Raw genomic sequence first — 19,981 nt, 5'->3', positions numbered from 1 at the left:
TGTAATTTCACTTTAAAAATACTCTTAAAATTAATTAACAAATTCAACTATAAATACAATAAAAATAAAAAATTGAAGATGAAAAGAAAAAAACTAAAATAAGAAACTTTTAAATAGTTATAAAAGAAGAATAAGAGATATTGGATTTTGGTTAGATTATTATTTCAATTTGAATTTTAATTATGTTTAATTATTTTGGGTTTTAAATAACGACCAAATTGCTAACTTTTAAAAACAATTGAAATCGAGTCAAGTTAGTTTATTTTTATAATTATATGTATTTTATTATTTTTAATTAAATTAAAATTTAAAATGAGTAAAAAATTTATTATACTTAATTTGAGTTTTGAATTATTTTAAATTTGAGTTGATTAATTTATGTTATTTTAACTATATTTTTATGACACCAATAATAACTTTCAAAATAAAATGAGAACACAACACAATAAAAATTTAAGTGCAAAAATTATGGAGATACTATTAATAATTCTAGAAAAAAAATCTTTAAGTTCAAGTCTTGTAGAAATTAAATGATATATATCTTTTTGAGAATTTTGAAATTCATACTGTAAAAATATTAATCTAGATCAACGGATGTATAATCGTTTATTTGTTGAGTAAATTGCTGCTATATGAGTTGAAAGAAATAATTTAAACATTTTATTTAGAAGAGATTTCATAGTTCATACTCATTCAAGAACACAACATAAAATTAGATATTATTTTGGTCGTTATGACCTCTTATTCTATTCTTTACTTTTTTCAAATAAAAAAATTGATTGGCATCAAAATTTATAAAAAAAAATCATTTTGAATGATGGTAACAAGAATGAAGCAACAATTAAAAATTTATCAACTTTTTGTTGAGTAAAATTTTTTTTATGGAGAATGCAAAGGTAATTATTATGAATTCAATATTTTTTAAAATTATTGTTTATTTAATTTTTATAAATTTTGTTTAGTAAATTTGTTCTTGTTATTTTTGTCATATATATAATAAAACTATTACCCAAAATTATATAGTTAAATATAAAAATATAAGACAAAGTTTATTACTTTCATTGATGATAAAACACTTCAAATTTTTTAATTTTTTAGGTGCAATTGTACTTCGCTAATAAATATAAAAATACATACATTAATAATTTAACTAAATTATCAATAAATCTTATTTTAATATGTGCTATTTTACCTTGAACTAAAAAATTTGAAAAACATCTTAGAAATATTGACTTAATAAATATTTTATATATTTATTTAATTTTAATGCTTGCATTACCATAAAAAGTTAAATTTTAATTTACCATTGCATGTTAAATTACTGATAGTAAATTAAAAACATTTGCTTATTCTTTTCATGTCATTTACACTTAAACTTTTTTTTTCCTTTCTTTCTCTACCTTACAAATTATATAATTTATTATTATTATTATTATTATTATTATTATTTTGATATGCACAAATCAATAATAACATAGTAGTGGATAATTAATAATTTAATAATTAATCATTGAAAATTTAAATGTAATAAATATAACTTAATAGTAATTATTAATAACTTAGTACTAAATCAGTGATAATTTAATAGTAAATGAATGATAATTTAGTAGTCATAATTTTTAATAAATCATTAATAATATAATAATAAATGCATAATATTTTAATAGTAAATTAATTATATTATAATTGTAAATGCGTAACATTATAGTACTAAATTAATAATAACTTAATAATAAATTAGTAATAATTTAATAGCAAATCAATTTTAGTTCAATAGTAATTAATTGATAGTAGTAAATTATAAATAACTTAGTAGTAAATTAATTATAAATTAGTAATAAACAATTAATAATTTAGTAGTTAATTATTAAAAATTTAAAAATAAATTAATATAACTTACTAGTAAATCATGCATAATTTAATATAATTAATAATAATTTGGTAGTAAATTATAAATAATTTAGTAATAAATCAGTGATAATTTTGTAATAAAAAATTAAAAATTAAAAAATAAATAATAACATAATAGTAGAAGTTTGTTAAAAATTTAACTCATGTACTAATGGGTCGTGTCAAACCAACACTATTATTTAATGTGTTGTGTTGACACGACTCACGAAAAACTAAAAGTATGATCGAGCACAACATATGGCCAATAATCTTTACGTGTCATGCTTAGCAAGGCACTATTCTTTGTGCAATATCGGGCCAAGCATAACCCATTAATAGTTTTTTAAAATTTTATTTTTTTAGAATTTAAAAAAATAGTGAAAAACTTCTAAACTTGAATAAAACAATAATGTTATTATATAAAAAAATTATCTCATATATTATTAGTAGACTTTTAATTTCATGTTTCATAATTATAAATGTATAACAACATATTAGTAAATAAATGATAGGTTAACAAAAAAAGTGTACTTTAGTAGTTAATAATTGATAACTTAATAATAAACTAATGATAGTTTAATAAAAATTAGTGATAATTTAAAAAGTAAATCAATTTTAATTTAATCTTAATTAATTGATAAACTTAGTCGTAAATAAAAAATAATTTGATAGTATATGAATGATAATTTAGTACTTAATCATTGAAAACTTAAAAGTAAATCAATATAACTTAGCAATAATTAATCATAAATAATTTAATAGTTAATTGATGATAATTTAATAGTAAATCATGAATAATTTAATATAAATTAATGATAATATGATAATGAAGCATGGTTGATTTAGGAATAAATCTGTGATGATTTTGTAGTAAATAATTGAAAACTAAGTAGTAAATCAATATAACATAGTAATAAATACATAATAATATAATAGTAAATCATTAATAATTTATATGTAAATTGTTGATAATTTAGTAGTAAATCACTAATAACTTAGTTATAAATTAGTGATAATTTAATATTAAATTACTTAATTATTGATAATTTTGTAGTAAATCATTGATAATTTTGTAGTAAATCATTGACAAATTAATGGTAAACCAATTATAACTTTATAACAAATAATCAGTAAGTTGTAGTAAATCATCAACAATTTATTGGTAAATCAGTCATAACTTAACAGTAAATTATTCATAAATTAATAGTAAATCAATGTTAATTTAGTAATAAATCATTGGTAATTTAGCAACATATCATTGATAATTTAATAGTAAATCATTAACAACATAATAGTAAATCAATGATAGCTTAATTGTCAATCATTAATAAATTTTTTATAATTAAAGTTATCAAGAATTGAATATTGATTACTAGCAGAAACAAAGTTAGAAATTTTAAACAAAGTTAGAAATTTCATCTTGATAGATTGGGATTAACCTATCATAAATTTATTCAATAAAAAAATATATGAAAAAAATTTTAAATTCAAATGAAACAATAATGTTATTATATAGAAAATTTATTTTATACTAAAACTAAACTCGCGCTTTCTTATAAGAATTCATTGTTGAATATATGATAACATAAATTTTATTACTAATTAATAAAATATATCATAAGTTACCAAAATGTTACTAAACTTACATCAAAAGTTTATTAAAATTTTATAAAAAATTATCAAAATTGTATCAATAGTTATTAAAATTATATCATAAGTTATCAAAATTGTGTGAAAATTACCAAAATTTTATAAAATATAATCAAAATCAAAATTATATCAAAAGTTATCAAATTTTATTTATATTATATTAAAATCAAAATTAAATTATTAGTATTTATCATTATTATTATATTAAAAAATTATTTATTAAAATGAATTTTTAGAGATAAAAATTTTGTCAAAAACTAGTGAAACAATGTTTAAGAAAGTATTTATAAACTCCAAAAGTCACTTCTAATGTTCTTCCATGAAAGAACATATGATGTTCGAACGTTCTAGGACTTTTAATTTTTTCCATCCAAAATGTGGTATTTGAATGCTCTCTTTCTGACTTCAATTTTTTTCATTCTGAGATAGGACATTCGGTTGTCCTTCAAGAGTATTCGAATTCCATATCCACTGGCGGCTGGTGCTGTGATCTTCGGGGATGACTCCATGTCAGGGTTTGATGCTAATGTGACCATATCCGCTGACCCTCCTTTCTGATAAAACTGTGGTTTGCTGCTGTAATATGTTGTAATTATAGTAATCCAGCACGTTAGTGAAATATCGTTGGGAGAATTCATTCAATGGACATTGTTTATAAAGAGTTCAGCATCTAGATAATGGTAAGTTCAATTACTGCCAAGGTTGCAAAAACAGATATTCTACAACCAAAACCTAATGATGTCTGAAATGCTCTTAGCAGTTAGAATCTAAGAAACACACTGCTTCTAAAGGAAAGTGTGGAGGATTTTAGGAATGCAAATTTCAAGTTTCTGCTTGTAGAGAATGCTACTCTCTGAACCACCAACAGCTCTTTGCAGAAACTTCTCAACTACTCTAACAAACTCTTCGACCTTTTCCTCATGGGGCAAGTGACAGCAATTCTTAATTACTTCAAGCTTATATTGAGGGATGGCCCGTGAAACTCTCTCAGAAATCCAAGAAGGAACTATTCTATCGGTGTCACCCGTGACGATCAGAACTAAGTTTCATCGAGACAATAACAAGTGAAACCATTACATTCTGCCGATTCATATCAACAATAAGGCAACATAGCAGACGAGAAGTACAAAAATATAGGAACCATGATAGGGGTGATATCCAGTTATTCATGTTGAACTACTGAAATAATTATCAGTAAATAAGAGTGGCACATGCATTAGCCAATAAGATAATATCTAGATTAGATTAAAAGTTTTTAGTTCTCGGGTCTTTCATGGAACATTCTTTCGATTTCTTTGTATAACTCTTTCCAGGGTTCAACATAGCCTCAACAACTGAGACTTAGCTGCTACAGTTATTTGACTTTGACCGCCTGTATAGCCAAGTGTTGTACTGAATTGGCACTACTAAAACATGGATTTAGCTGCCAGCGGCTCTGCTCATTCATTGGCACCATTAATAGCACTACTTGCCATTCAGAGAGGCTTTTCTATTCGCCATCTTTCCTGATTATCTTTCCAATTTTAAACTTATAATATCGAGCAAGAAATTATTACCAGGACAGGAGATTCCATGCAGTCTTTTTGCCGGTGATGGCCTCATTTCATACTTGTCATTAATAAGCATTGCTGCTGTGAATTCTACAAGAGCCCTGTCCCTACACTTGGATCTCAGCGGCTGCATAAAAAAATATTGATTTAAACACTATGAGTTGAAGGTAACAGCAAATAAATACCAGCAAAGCATTCCATTCATCTTCCCAGGAGTAAGAATAAGACAATATAGAGATTAGTGTAAATCACCTTGGTACACCCTTCTAGGATGTGTTCAGTGACTTGTTTAGAATCACACTATTACAGCAGCTATACCAAATTTATTAATTATCACCGTTACCTGAGAAATAAAATAGATAGTAAGCTTCATTGCACATAAAATGGATGTGAAATTAAATTGAAAATGAAAAAAAAAAAAACTATTTAAAAGCTGCATTGTTAGTGAGATTTCTTTAAGCAACAAAGTCTAGATGAAATGAATATCATGGTTAAGAGAGAACTGCAGGGCTGTGCCAGGTTGTCTGCTAAAGCATTGACAACTCGAGATTTAGTTTATTTACCCATCTATAGGTGGTCAACTTTTATTGGTTTAAAACATTTGTGAATTCTTTTGAAGCAATATCACTTCCAAGAATTTATAAAAGAAAGCAGCCATCAAGGTGGTATCCTACATTTGGTACTCTAATTTGATTTGCCAGGATTAAAAATCCACTTTGATTGGCAAAAGCCCCTAAGCAATTCAATCAGGGTGTATTGCAAAGATCATTCACAAAGAAAGTCAATACCAGCATTATAGCAAAGGCAGATCGAAGAACAGAAGAAGGTGCTTTCTTATATAGAGAGTTGAGCTCGTCTGCCATCCCCTTTATCATTCGCATTATTGCTTCTGTGACATACATGGTAAACTTGAAAAAAATTTCAGAAAGCTTGAATTCCTAGATTATTTGAGTCTGATCTGTCTCCTTTAGTCTCAACAACTTTAGGCTTTGAAATAGCACGCGGGGTCAATATTGCTGGGGCAACAAGGAACAAGGCAGCAATACGTTCAGGAGCTTCAAAATATGCATTAACTGCTACAAGAGCACCTGCTGAATGCCTGGCCTGCCAAGTTTTAAAGAGGTCAAGAGAGGTATCAGTGTTCATGGAAGTGGAATTGTAAAACAGAAGCAATCCCTCCTACATAATTTGTACTAGTAGTACATTTTCAAAAGACAAAAGGATCGAATATGAAGGGGAGAGGCTCTTGTACGTATGTATCCATAAGAAAATAAAGATGAGAAAGATGCATAACCCACCAGAATTGTCTTTTCGGCAGCCAAGAAATCAACTAAGTACAAAGTAGCAAGCATACAAAACGCCATGGAGTAGGGATTCAGAGGTTTTGCATCACTAGTTTGGGTCCCAAAAGTATTGAGTCTTGAAGTTAAGCCAACTGCTGGTCTATCAAAGGCAAGAACTTTGGAGCCTGTGAGGTGTGCCAAGCGCTTCATAACTTTGTTCCATGAGAAAACTGAAGCTCCAAAACCGTGTAGTAGAATCATAGGAAGACCAAGCTTCAAGGATGGTGTTTGCGTCTGGTCTTGGGCATCCTGGCTGCGACTGAATAAGGAGTCATCTGAGGACTGTGACTCTTTATCATAAAGCTTGTGATGGATTTCAACCCCTTGAAACTCACAAAAGCAACTGTCTGGATCAGCTAGGACTTTTGGATCCAACAGTTCATCTTGATCAATGCCAGCTATTCTCTTCTTTTCTGCTTCCTTTGGGTGCCGATTAATTCTCCTACGAATTTTAATACTATGTTTTTTTTCTTTAGATTCTATGTTTTACCACTATTAAGTACTAGATGGTAACTATTACAGGTATTGCTGGTTCTTGGTGCCGCTGGAGACGTTGGCGTTGCGGCTGTTCAGATTGGCAAGGTTTGCGGGGCATTTGAAATTGCTATTCCCCAACTCCAACTACCCATCACCCATCCCTACCTGCTACTTTCTCCATTACATTGGTAGCTGCAATGAGCTTTTTATTCATGTCAAAACTTAATTATTGCTATCAAATTTCAGGGAGCTGAAAAGGATATTAGAAAATATTTTAAAATATAAAAATATGATTAGGTGATAACTTACTGAAAGAAAATCAAGTTAATAAATCATTTAAGGTAAGCTTTCTAAGGTCAAATTTATGATTCAATATTTAAAAGAAAAGTATAAGTACTATATAGGAATGCAATCAACTGTCATGCTTAAAGCAATTGAATGTCTTAGACGTCAGGAAAAGCAACCGATTGCCAAAGGTATGAAGTTGACTATTTTACCAAACAGAAAATAAATTTAGATCTATTAAAATAGCAGTTGACTGCTAAGTCTAAAAAGATTGTGAAATGGATTCAAACCCTAATGGAATCAATTGTCATTGAACAATAATCTTATAGGATTGATCTATGCTATAAGCAGTCGACTACCATTAAAGGGAGTCAACAATTCTATAAAAGGCCAAATGTAGAACCTTTCTGATATTGAAAGGAGTCGAGTGCTATATGAATAAATCGACTGCTCATGTGTTGAATGCATTATATATAAAGCAAAGAGTTGACGGCTTTATGAAAGGTCAATTGTCTTATTTCTAAAAATATTTTGGAATTTGAAAATACAAAAAGATAGTGGATTGCCTTTTTGGGACAATCAACAACTCTATATGAAAAATTACAATTTCTAAAAACGTGAAAAAATATTTCTCTTTATATGAAAGAGTTTGATTATATAAATAAATAAATATGTCTGTAATATTTCAAAGAAACATATTTATAATAAAAAAGAAATGATCTTTAATTGAAATAATACAATAAAAATGTTACCACCTTAGTATTCAATATTTATAAATAGAGATTGATGTGAATTCATTTTAATATCTAATTCAATCCTAAATTACTCTCTTCTTTCTCTCAATCCTTTCTCAATTAAAGGCAAGTTACTTTAGCATTATTTGCTGTAGAAAACTTTGCAAAGATAAGGTATTTTCGTCATACTAAAGTGTGTTTAGTGATTTGTTAAGTGCAAAGTGTAAACAAATAAGACTTCATTGTATTTTGAATGAGTTTTGATTTACCTTTTTACATATTATAACTAGTTAGGGTGAAATAATCCTTAAGTAAAGTGCCATTCACTACAATAATTAAGAATTTTAATGACAATTTTCTTACGACCGTGAGAAATTTTGTTACAAATATTAGGTTTTTTGTAATGAAATTTTTCTATGACACTATTGTAATAAGTAATAGTGACATATTGTTATTCGGTCACTAATATATTAGTGATTGTGATGGTTTAAACTTTTTCACAATTAAATCATCATTATAAGTATATTCTTGTGATACAAATTATTTATCACTATAAAATCATCATTGATAATATGCACAAATTCGCGGTAAGTGATTTTTGGTGAGAAGTAATGTACTAGTGATGACATATAAAGTGGTCATTATTATTAGACATTATTGTGATGAAAAAATAATTTACCACATGATACTTTACTTTTTGTTTCAAAAATTTTTGTCACCATCAAACATAACATATCACTATAAACTATATATTATCAAAATTACAAATTTATCAGTGACAATTGAAGTCGTCATTATTAAAATATTATAATGACTAAAAATTTATTTGTCACAATTTATATTGATAAATTTAAGAAATTTATTTTTTATTGCAATAACAAATTGTGTATTATTAAATTTATTTTTAATCGAAATAACAATTGTAAAATGTTTTTAAATATAAATATATTCGAACTATTAATATTGAAAATTTATCACTAATGATAGCATATTAATATATATTTACAAAATGTAATATAAATTTAACACCATGTTAAAAGAAAATATAAAAAATAAAGATTTATAATCAATAAAAAATTCAAAATAGATATTATGACATACAGGTGTATAATTTTATCAGTAGTTTTTTATTCATAAAAGTAGCACTATTCTTAATTTTTGTAATTTTTATTTATTTAATTAATTAATTAATATTAATAGTAGTAATAGACAAGTTTAACAGATTGTTTTTATATCAACAATTAAGGTGGTTGGTCATTGTTATTGAGTGGATCCATATCTATTTTGCTTTGATTTCTGTGACCTTCTTAGCTTGTTTTGATAAAAGCTAATATTTCAATTATTCTGTGAATAATAAAATAATGCAGATGACTACAAAACTTGGGAGAAGAAATAATGATTTCTTTTTTTTTTTCCCTTTATTGCTAAATTCATTGGAGTTGAAAAAAATAATTGTGAATTTATGGTTCTGTGAGTTCTTTTCAATATCAAAATTTATAATCAATAAAAAAATAAAGATTTATAATCAATAAAAAAATAAAAATTTATAATTAATAAAAATTTTTGTACTTAAACAAAATCTCGAATTAAAATTACAAAAAATTATAAGTAGTTAATTTAATCACCATCATCATCCTCAACCTCAACTTCACTTGTTAGATTTATCTCATCATTATTATCAATAAAAATAAACTCATCATGATCATATTCATCATCTTTTTCTTCAATATTGAACATATCAAGATTTAATGAACTTCTTTCAACATTTGTACTGACTAATTTAGGCCTATCCAAAATCATCGTATTATCACCATCATCCATCACATTAGAGTCTTAAGATATGAAACCTAACTCCTTATTTTCTTGGCATGGCTCATTTTCTACTTTTTCAAAAGTAAGTAGTGTCAGAACCCTAGCCATTTAATCTTGTCGCCTAAAAATTAAGGGGAGGAGAAAGTTTTAATTAGGCGGTAATATTTTGTTTTTACCCATTAACACAATAAATAAAATACAAACAATATAAAATGAAATAAACCTTAGCCATCAAGTCTGTTCTAAGGATCTCACATGTATTTATTTGTTTTAAGGTTATTTTTTATTTAAAATTTTGTCTTTAATATGATTAAAATACTTAATTTTACTTTGATTTAGACAATTGATTTTTTTTAGGGAATTTTAGTTTATGATTTTTTATGGTTTAAAAATATGAAATTTTTAATCATTAAATAATTGAAATAAGGGTAGATGTGTATTCATTTTGTTGTAAGAGATGAATTTAGGGGATCAAATAGGAATTTAAAGTATTTTTTTGTGTTTATGTTTTTTTTTTCTTTTTTGTGTTGTAGAAGCACTCATATTTTTGCTCAACTATAACATACCTCTATCCCATGTTTGACTCAAAGAAGTAAAAGGGATTACTATTATAACACTCTTTTTGGTGAAAGATAGGATTGAAATTATAAAAGTTAAAAGTCTTGAGGGAAAAGAATAAAAGTTTATTAGCAATGCAAAAACTAAAATATAACAAATTTAAAAAAAAATGGAGTTGATAGAGTTCAATTTTTCAAACAAAAAAAGTTTTTTGTAGAAAAAAAAAAGCCTTAAATGGTTTTTTAAGAATTTTTTGAATAAAAAAACCTTTCAATTTTTTGAACAAAAAAAGTTTATTAGCAACGTAATTTTTCATCCCCATCTAATAACAACAGAATCCCAAGTTAGACCATAATAGTAGAACCCTAAGTTCTGTGTTTATGATGCTTCATTATTTTGGATGATTTATAAAGAAATAGTTTTTATTTGTTATTTACTTGCTCTGTTTTGTAAATAATAAATTTATCTTTGATACTCTTGTTTATAATTAACTCTATTTTTTATATCCTTATTTATTTATTTATTTATCCCAAGTAAATTAAATTTAGAATTATTTAGGAATATTATAGAACTTTTGAATTTTATGAATTGTGATTATGATAATGTTTTCTAACTGAAATATTAATTAGTTTTTAGGAACAAAATGGCTAATATTTTATGATGCAAGTCTTTGGCAAATTCAAGGGATGCACACCATGATACTCTCCATACTACAGATGAGTCTCAAGTTGCCCATGTGCCTAATCAACTACCTAATATTCTACTTGAGAATTCAAATATTGAGATAAGTCTAGAAGGATAAGTTGTTGCTTCCACAGGTAATGTGATTTCAAAAATATATGTAACAATGCTTTAAGTAAGTTTGGTGATAAATATGACTGTATATGAAGTTATATGTCTTCTAATTGTAAATTTTTTAATAGGGAATTGAGCTTCTAATAAAAAAGGAAGGGGACCAACAAAAAATACAAAATTGGTCAAAATGAAAACAAAAGGTAATAATCTTGATATCCAGTTTCTTCCTCCATACTATAAGATATGTGGTAAGGATGCCAACCTCTTCAAGGTAGAAGTAACAAATTGCGTTCGGCAAAATGCATCTCTTTAAGTCACAAGTTCGAAAAAAATTCTTCAAAATGATATTAAGACAATGTGGATTTTCTTAAACGTATTATATATACATATATTTAAAGTTTTTAGTATTTTATGAATACAAAATTTAATACGATAAATTGATTTATATTTTTCATATTTTATTGAGAAAGACATAAATAAAGAGACATGTTCTTTGCAGACATTAGGCTATGTACCCTGATTGGGCTACATCATCTTTTATTGCATACAATATAGCTTATGGGTACTAAATTTGTTAATTATGTTTTATGCATACAATTCAAATTCATGGTTTCTTCTATACAATCAATAGTAATTGAAAGCAAGCAAATTAATTGCAAGTTGGTTAAAAATAGGTAAAAATATGGCATATATATATTGCATTTTATAGTTCATATAATTAAATAAATTATAATGAGTTTCATATAGTTTTTTATTATGTTTTTAATGTTATATTATTTTAACTTTTTATTTGAATTGTAGGACAAGTTTACTTTCTCAGATGATGTATATTCTTATGTGATGAAATACAAGTGTAAGCTTAATGCAAGAATTGTCATTACCATTTGTACCAAAGCTATCTTAAGAGAACTAATTGTCTAATTGATATGGACCTAAATGATTGGCAATGACTAATCGCCAATAAATGGATTACAAATAAATTTAAGGTACTTTGTTTATTCAATAAATTTAACTATATTTGGTTATTTATGTTATAAAATTATTTTTTTATCATAATGTAGGCTCAAAGTGAATGAAATACATCTAATAGAGGAAATTAATAGATAGGATCCATTCTTAGAACAAAGTTAATTATTCAAAAGGCATATGAGATGGTAAAATCAAGTTTAATATATAATAAAAAGTCAAATTCATGCTTATTTTAGGTCATTTTTTAAATTAATTATGTTTATACTTGGTCATTTACTTTTTTGTTCTTAAGAAAATAAAGATTCAGAAGAGTGGCTAGATGTTGTGACACTCTGGAAAGCACCACGAATGAGACCTAATGGAACTTAGTTTGTTTCAAATAGAGAAAAAAATAATGGTATAGAATTTATTTAAAATTTTGTTTGTGATTTAATACTAAATTTATTAATATGAAAAACTTTAATTATAATTCATACCATGTAGAACAAACTTTACAAAGAGGATGAAAAAAATTAAGAGAAGATTTCATCTACACTAATACCATTAGTGGAGCATTTTAATTTTGTTTTGGTAACAAAGTCAAATTACTCATGTGGTATAGGTGTTGGAGGGATCACATCTACCTCTTAAGAAAAAAGTCACATTATTGTAGAAGTTGAGGCTGTAAAGAAATGTGCAGCGAAAGAGGTTGAAAGGCTTATTGAAATCACAAAAAAAAAAAAAAAAGAGGAGACCAACATCCAACTTCAAAAAAATATGGAAGCTCAACATGAAGAACTTATGGCTCAAGGTAGGGCTATTGAGAAATAAACTACAGAATTGAAACAAGTGAAAGATGTATTTGCATGTTTAGTAAGTAAATAATTAATTTCTAGTTTGGTATCCAACGCATCTACATAAAATTCTCCAAGTAATGATGTAAGTACAATAATTAAATAATTAATGTCACTTATTAATATTATAATAACAATTATATAAGATAATTTTTTACTATTCATTGATTTGTTTATTTTTTCTTATTTTTGTTTGTTTTGTAGAAAAACAATGAAAAGTAAACTTTACTAGAATCAATTATGGACTTCTAGCTTGGATTTCCATTTACACACTATCATATTTATGGACTAAAATTTTTTTAGTAATTATTTAGTTTTTTGGTAGAAAAATACTAATATGCTTTTATTGATAATTGTATTTTGGATATTACTTTTGAAATTGGTTTAGGAAATTAAAAACATGATGTATATTAGTTTTTTATTTATAATTATTGTTATCATTTTCTTTTATTTTTAAAATAGATGAAGTGACCATATTTTTATGTCACTATAATCATATTTTATTGTGAAACAACTTTTTATGAACTATTATTTTGTAATTACAAATGCAATTTTTTTGTGACAATTTATTTTTTATAGTCACTAATGATAGCTTTTTTAATAAATTGACAAATTTTATCATGACAATAACTAATTTATTAGTGACAATAATTATTGCAAGACATAATTTTAATGTTTGTGAAATAATTCATTTGACATTATTTTAACGAACGCTAGTGGAGAAAATTTTGTCACTAATAAAAATAACATGAGTGACTATAGTTTTGTAACTATTGCTATACTTTTAGAGTTGATATTATCGTCACAAGAAAATCATGTTATTGTGACAACTTTTTTTTGTAACTATTTTAATTTTTTTAAAGTCGAAAAATTATCACAATAAAATGATCTATTGTGACAACTTATTGTAGTCACATATTTTTAGTGTCAAAATTTGTGTAAAAAAAAAAAAGCTATTGTGGCAACTTAATAAATATCGTTGTTATAACATATAGATTTATGAACCTACTGCTATACATAAATTTTAGGAGTCATCATAAATTTTTTTTTGTTAAGGTGTGATTGGCCACCTAACAGAATTTTTCCTATTTAAAGATGAGTCTCAAGATTGACTTAGGTATATTTAAATAGTAGATTATAATATACGAAATCAGATTTTATGTTTGAAAGTATGGTTATGCATGAAAAAAAGCTATAGTACCCTTACAACGTCTATCCAAAGGATGGTACCGGTTTGATTTCAGATTATCCAAGCCTTAACATGTTTATGACTTACCAAAATATTAAATATTGAAAATTAATCCTAAAATTACTCCAATAGTTTGGTAGTGATTTAAAATAATTCTCTCACTTTAAGAGTATTCATAGAGACTAATGTCCCACTTCAAAGAGGCTCCGTCATCGAGTTCATTAATATATTTTTATTCAGGAAAATAGTTAGTAAAATCCTCCAATAATTTGATAAAATTTATTTTGATAGAGATCTCCTAATAGTTTGGTAAGATTTTATTGTAAAATTATATTTTAAAAATGTATTAAATCTTTCAATAGTTTGATAAGATTTAATTTAAGATTTAAATACTATGATAGTTTGATAGGATCAAAACAAAATATTTTATTGATAATAGTTATTATTATTTTTTTAAATTGATTTATGAAATTATTCAATAGTTTGGTAGAATTCATAAAAATTTAAATTCATGAATTTATTTAGAAATAGTTTTTGATTACATTTTATAAATAAAATAATGAAAATGAAATTCATAAAAGTATTAAAAAAAGGTAATAAATTATTCATTTTAAAATAACAATAATAATAGTAATAATAATAATACTAAGTAAAAAATAATAAAAAAAATAAAAAGCCTAAAAGTTAAAATTAAAAAATGTAAACAAAAAATAAAAATAAAAGGAAAAAAAAAACATGGATTGGGTCAGGTCTGGAAACAGGTAGAAATGCAGATCACATGTAGGTCGAATACGAGTTAAGGCCTTTTCAAAACAACATCATTTTGAAAAAGAATAAAATGGTGTTCCTACGTTTTTCCTTAAACTCGCCTCGATCTTTCTCTCTCTAGTTGGGATGTCCTCTAGCTTTTCTCTAGGATTCTTTGGGTTCAGTTGCCGAAAACTGGGTTTGATCGTCAATTTTTGGAAAACTCACTAGAACTTGCCCAGAAACTTCAAATCTAGCTGGAAAATTTAATCGAAAAGTTTAAATCTTCAACCCAAAATTTAGATTTTTTTAGATTTCCTAGAAAACCAAAATTTCTAAAGACCAAAGATCCAATCCTTGTTAATTGTAAAACCCAAAAATAATACAAAAAATCTCAGAACTGCCAAAACAATTTTCACGCCAACCTTCCTCCCCTATCCCTTTGGCCTTTACATTCAATTTATATCTTGTTTTAGTAGTAATTTTAGGGTTTAGATAGACTTATTCCAGGCTTAAATCCTAAGATTCGATTCTATCTGTTTTGATTTGATTTTATGCCTAAATCCTTTTGATTCAGTTTTATGCAAATTTATTGTCTGATTATAAAAAATTGGTTTGATTTCCTTTTCTTTTTATTATCCATCACTTTCATTGTTAACAAAAAGAAAGAAAAAAAATAAAAAATAAACAATAAACAATAATAACAATAATAACATGAATAATATAACAATATAATAAACAAAAGAAAATTTGATCGCACCCCAGATAAAAATGAGTGTCTACAATCATCAATAATATAATAATGATAGAATTATTTGTGATGACAAGTGACAACTTTAACATTGGTCACTATAAATTTTAGTAACTAAATTTTATATTTTTAGCGACAATTTTTTCTTTGCTAAAAATATTATTTCTTGTAGTGATTTGTAGCATGCTTTGAAGCCATTTCGTTTATGATTGAATGTCCATAATTGCTTAACTTTAACTATTTGATAAAAGGCTACAAAAAGTTCACATGACAATCTAAGTATTTACAAGTCGCATCTTTTAACCTTGTAATCCATTTATTTCTCTAACATTTTTAAGGATTATTTTCAACAATATAGACAAGTTCAATTCCATGAAAAAGATAATAATCAACTTCCAAATTTCAAAATAGTTTAATGGAGGCAACTTACTGAGGTGGCAACAAAATATGCATATCTTTTTTACCATATTGACGATTGCATTTGTTCTCACCACTCCAAGGTTAGAAGAAAAAGAAAAAGAATCTCACAATGAAACTCACAAAAAGCAAAAGTAAAAGAATGATGATTACATATACATGTAGGCTACATTTTAAATGGTATGTTCGATTTTTTATTTGATACCTACATTACATGTACATCAATGAAAAAAGTAAAGGATAAGTTAGATGCAACGTACATTAAAAATATACTCCTTCCAAGAAGTTCTTAGTTTCAATATGGAACATGTACAAAATTACTTATTCAAAATTAATCATGGATCAATTTCTTAAATTTGAGATTATCTTAAATAAGTTCAAATAATACAAGATAAAGATTGAAAATGTATTTCTTGTATCCTTTATTATTGGTAAGCTTTCATCATCATAGAAAGACTTTAATAAAACATTGAAACACAAAAAGAAAATGTTAATCTTAAAGAGCTTGCAAATAATCTTCACTTAGAAGAGCAATATCATAAGGAAAATGACAAAAAAAAAAAAAAAGATAACATTTTCAATGTTAATATAGTGAAAGATGTTAAGCCATCTATATCCATAAAGAAAATAGAACTCTTATCAAAGGCCAAAAAGTTCAAGAAAAAAAAAGGTACATATTTTTATTGTGGAAAACAAGGTCACTTTAAAAAGGATTGTCCATAAGAAAAAAAAAACAAAAAAACACCTAAGGTAACCAAAGAAAACTTTATTGCTATAATTCCTTAAATCAATGTCACAAAAGACAATAAGGTATGATGGATTAATTTCGGTGTTATAATGCATGTTTGCACCAACAAAGCCTTATTTAAAACTTTTCAAGAGAAAAATGAAGGTAACATGTTATACATGGAAAATTATTCTATAATTGAAATTAAAGATAGATGATCAATTGATTTGGAATTTATATCCAGTAAAGCATTAACAATTATTGATGTGTTATATGTCCTGAAAGTTAGGAAAAATCTTGTGTTTATTAGCTTGCTTAATAAACATGGTTTTAAGCTAGTATTTGAAAGAGACAAGTTTAACTTGTTTAAGAGTGGCATATTTGTAGGAAAAGGTTATGCCTATGATGGCATGTTTAAACTTAATGTATCCCTTATTATGATTAATAATAAGAATAATTCTTTTACTTACTTGATTTTTTTTTATCTTCGGCATTATAGATTAGGACATTTCATTATTATAGAATGAATGCAATGTTTCAATCAAATTTAATTCAAAGTGTTAAAAAGAATGATGAAAAATGTAAAACATGTATGTTACCTAAATTAACAAGAAAGCCTTTTTATAAAGTTGAAATAAGTTCTAAAATCCTTGAATTGATACATAATGATTTACATGATTTGCATATAGTACTCTATCAATTGGTAGTAAAAGGTACTTTGTAACTTATACTAATGATTAAAATATTGTTATGTTTACTTAATGTATTTTAAAGATGAAACATTGGATAAGTTTAAAACTTATAAAAATGAAGTCGAATTGCATTATAATTCTATGATTATGACTTTGAGAACTAATAAGGGAGGTAAATATTTTGAACCTAACTATTTTGAATCAAATGGAATTATTAATAAGGTGACTGTACCTTAAAGTTCATAATCTAATGGTGTGGTTGAAAGTAAAAATAGATTATTAATTGAAATGGTTAATGCATTTTTGTCCTACTCCGGTTTAAAACAAGGTTTTGGGATGAGGCATTATTAAAATTTCATGTCGTATCCAAAATAAGTTTCTTAACAAAAGGAACAAGCAAACCACATATGAACTATAGAGGAAAAAGAAGCCTAGTATGGGATTGTAGAGCAATTGCAAGGGTTTTTGAACCTAAAAAAATTAACTTAGGTGAAAAGAAAATTGAATGCATATTAATTGGTTATGCTCAAGACAAAAATGCATATAGATTCATAGTGATAGAATCAAATGATTCAATATCTATTAATACTATAATTAAATCAAATGATACTATCTTTGATAAATATAGGTTCAAAATAAAATATAATTTTAAAAAAATTACTTTAGATAGTTCAAAAGAGTAAAGAAAGATAATATCTATTGAAAAAAAATGACCTTGTACTTAAAACAAGTAGAACAGTAAAAAAAAGTTAAAACATTTGGGCCAAAATTTTACATATTCCTAGTAAAAGGAATAAGAAACACAATCAACAAGCATATTGAATATATTTTCAATATAGAGTCAAATCTTTGGACATTTGAAAAGGTTATAAAATCTCAAGATGTAACCTTTTGGAATTAAGCTATAAATGATGAAATGGATTCCATTATGGGGAACAATACATGAATCTTAATTGATCTACTTCTTAGTTGCAAATCAATTGGTTGTAAGTGGATTTTCAAAAATAAAATAAAAATCAGTGGAACTATAGATAGGTTTAAAGCTAAACATATTGCTAAAGGATTTACATAAAAGTATGAAATCGATTATTTTGGTACCTATGCACCTATATAAAGTTGACATCGGGTCAGGTTTGAGACGGGTTTTGCTCACTCCGAACCCGACCCTACCCAATTTTTTTTTGTTTTTTCATACCCAAACCTGACCCTGACTCGAAATTAATAAAATATTATTTTTTAAAATATAAAATATTATTTTTTAAATATAAATATTTAAAAATATCATTACACAAATATATATAAATAAAAAATTAAATAATTAATTAAAAAATAATTTTTTATTTAATTTTGGGTCAGATCGAGTCGGGTTTGTCTAAAACCCGAACCCACCTGACCCCAATTATTTTCATAATCTTACCCGATCCGACCCGACCTGAAATTCGAATTTAAAAAAAAAAATGATCCCGTAAGGTCGGGTCGAAACCCGTCAGAGATGGGTTAAATTGTCGACCCTACACCTATAGCAAGAATTGCTACAATAAGTACACCAATAACATTGGTTACCATATACAAACTTGAAATTCACCAAATAGATATAAAAATAGCATTTCTAAATGGTGAATTATATGAAAAAGTTTAAAACCCGAACCCGACCTGACCCCGATTGTTTTCATAATCTTACCCGACCCGACCTGACCTGAAATTCGAATTTAAAAAAAAAATGATCCCGTAAGGTCGGGTCGAAACCCGTCAGAGATGGGTTAAATTGTCGACCCTACACCTATAGCAAGAATTGCTACAATAAGTACACCAATAACATTGGTTACCATATACAAACTTGAAATTCACCAAATAGATATAAAAATAGCATTTCTAAATGGTGAATTATATGAAAAAGTTTATATGGGACAATAAAAAAGGTTCATACTTTAGGATAAAAAAAGAAAATGTGTAAATTGGTTAAGTCTTTATTAGACCTAATTAAGCTCCTAAGTAATAGCATAAAAAATTTGATGGTGTAATGCTGGCAAATGGATTTAAGATTAATGAATTTGATAAATGTATTTATTGTAAGTTTGAAAAAGGAAAATGTGTCATTATATGTCTATATGTGGATGATATGCTAATTTTTTTATAGACTTGAAACAAGATGAAATTACTAAAAGTTCTTGTTTAGCAATTTTGCTATGATAAAAATGAGTGTTGTAAATGTGATTTTAGGAATCAAGATTATTAGAGAAAACTCTAATATAACATTGTCACAATCACATTATATTAAGAAAATTTTTAAGAAATTTAATTATGTTGATAGTGCAATAATCACAATACTATTTGATCTTAATTTGAAATTAATTTCAAATAAGAGGACGCTAATTGTACAACTTGAATATATAAAGGTTATAGGTTGTTTAATGTATGTAATGACTTGTACTAGATTGGACATAACCTATGCGGTTAGTAAACTTAGTAGATATATGAGCAACTCAAGTAATTTGAATTGAAATGCTATTACAAGAGTTTTTAAATACTTAAAAAAGACTATGAATTATAGCTTTTATTATA

The 19,981-nt window shown here is 25.9% G+C and overlaps 1 pseudogene; it reads right to left on the bottom strand.

Moving 5' to 3' along the window:
• Positions 1-4,325: 4,325 nt before the first annotated feature.
• LOC111294781 (uncharacterized) lies at positions 4,326-9,750 on the bottom strand (annotated as a pseudogene).
• Positions 9,751-19,981: the final 10,231 nt, after the last annotated feature.

Source organism: Durio zibethinus, chromosome 14 (genome assembly GCF_047325235.1).
Source record: "Durio zibethinus cultivar Kanyao isolate XHJ-2024 chromosome 14, ASM4732523v1, whole genome shotgun sequence".
NCBI lineage: Eukaryota > Viridiplantae > Streptophyta > Magnoliopsida > Malvales > Malvaceae > Durio > Durio zibethinus.
Note: the sequence above shows the minus strand (reverse complement) of the source record. Positions and strands in the feature narration are given on the sequence as shown.